A 2,125-nucleotide genomic window follows, 5' to 3' on the forward strand; every position below is an offset into this window, starting at 1 on the left:
GATGAATAGTAAATTAAATACTGTACATTCATAACAAAATACAATAAAAATCAAAGTAGAAGAGATGAAGACACGAATAATTTTTATTAATTGTCTGGTTTACCCTGTCGTTAGCATCCATGTATTTACTAATAAAACTTATGTTTTTTTAATAAATATAATAAGTTTAATATAATTGAATTACGTTAATGAAAGATTATCAGAAAGTTATTTTTTATAGTTTTGAATTAAAGTTATTATCTTTGGTCTTATAACCCTTGTGGCTTTTGATGGAATGATAGAGGCATTATTTCTTAGAAGTTAATTCAGTCGTTATTATACGATTACTTAAGACTAATCAGTAATTAGTAAGTATCTTTTAACAACTAGACACTAATTACTAATTAGTTTTTACCATACATTTTAGTTGATAATCTATTGCTATTTTCAGGGAAGTTGGGAAAGATTGTTTTCTGTGGTGGTAATGGTCAGGATTCAAGCCCAAATCTTCTTGATGGAAGTCTTGTGTGCTATCCACTCTACCGGGAGCTCCCTCTTTCCTTTATTAAAATATTTGAACAATTTAAATATTTTCAAGTGGGATGTAGTACAGTGCAGTCGAAAGACACCTAGTGGTTTAGAAAGTGAAATAAGAAAAAAAATTGTTGGCTATCATGTAAACCATGCAGCTTCGTTACTGTATAACTATTTACTTATTGCGTTAATAGTGTTTTCGTAAACTATTCTTCATAACAACTCTAAGCAAATGGTTTATCCATAACACAAAGATTGGCGCTGATGATTAAAGTTTTTTGCAAGAAGAAGAACAAATGAAAGCATGGCAAATTATAATTCATCGCCACTAAAGTCTCTTGACATGATTGCCACAGTGGCACAGCGGTATGTCTGCGGACTTACAACGCTAGAAACCGTGTTTCGATACCCGTGGTGGCCAGAGCACAGATAGCCCTTGTGTAGCTTTGTGCATATTTAAAAACAAAACAAACAAACAAACAATCTGTATAGATAATATAAAATGTGTATAGAATTATTTTCTTTCTACGAGATTGCAAGCTGCTTGGATAGAGTTGAAAACGTGGTGAAACGAGCAATATTACTGCATTACTTAGGGACTCCAGTACAACATATTTTTTTTTTCAATATACCACATTTGATAAAGAAAAATCTGCCGTAAGTGCTTACTTTAGTAAGTGCTTACTTTACACCATAGACGATCAGTTTGTTAAAAACACACAAACTTAGACAAAGAGTGGTCAAATTATGTAAGTTTGGAACATTTGAATCATATATGACAAGAGATCAAGTTCTGGAAAAGTTTACTTACAAATAAGTACACTGTTGCGTCAGCGAGGTCACGTGACTAGTGTCACGCCACCTGCTTTCTACAACTATTCTGTTCCTTCGGGAGTGCTCTAGCATTTGCTAGATTGGGGGTGGCTGGTATATATAAGATGGTCACGGCGTGACGTGATAGTGAATGTGTGTAGGTAGTGAGTAATTGAACTGCAGTCAGAAAGTGTTGTTGAAGTTAACGTTCGTTGTTAAAACGTTTGTTATAAAGCGACTGTTGAAAATAAGTGTATCGGTAAAGTTATATTCAGAAAGAATAAACCAGTTCAATTAAGTAAGGACTTGTGTCGCTAAAGTTTCGTTCGTCGGAACGAAGTTACGGAAAATCAATTAACGACTGGAGGCGTAACAACACCATAAATTACTACAGCAGGATGGCTTAACATTATAATTTACTTTGACAGAAGTAGTAGCTTGAGTTCTTGAATCTGTGAAGGCAGAACTGAAAGTGATCTCAGCCATACGAGAAGGAGGGAAATATTTATATCAATTATTCAAGGCAGTCCTCTGCAGAAGCAATTGTAGTAGTAAACATAATGTCTCAAATCAGTCAAAGAACTCGGTGAGAGTGGAAACAAGTAGCGAAGTGTCATTCTATCTCGATGGTCTTTCAACACCTCCATCCCTTCACACACACATACAAAATAAATGTGAAGCAAGAAATGCTAAATATTTGTACTGGAAAAACAGACACTTGGCCATTTACAGAAAGCAAGCTAGAAGTGAACGGTAAGCAGACAGAAACAGTGACAATTGTTTGTTTGTTTGTTTTTGG

The sequence above is a fragment of the Limulus polyphemus genome, unplaced genomic scaffold, assembly GCF_000517525.1.
Source record: "Limulus polyphemus unplaced genomic scaffold, Limulus_polyphemus-2.1.2 Scaffold2547, whole genome shotgun sequence".
In the NCBI taxonomy this organism is placed as follows: domain Eukaryota; kingdom Metazoa; phylum Arthropoda; class Merostomata; order Xiphosura; family Limulidae; genus Limulus; species Limulus polyphemus.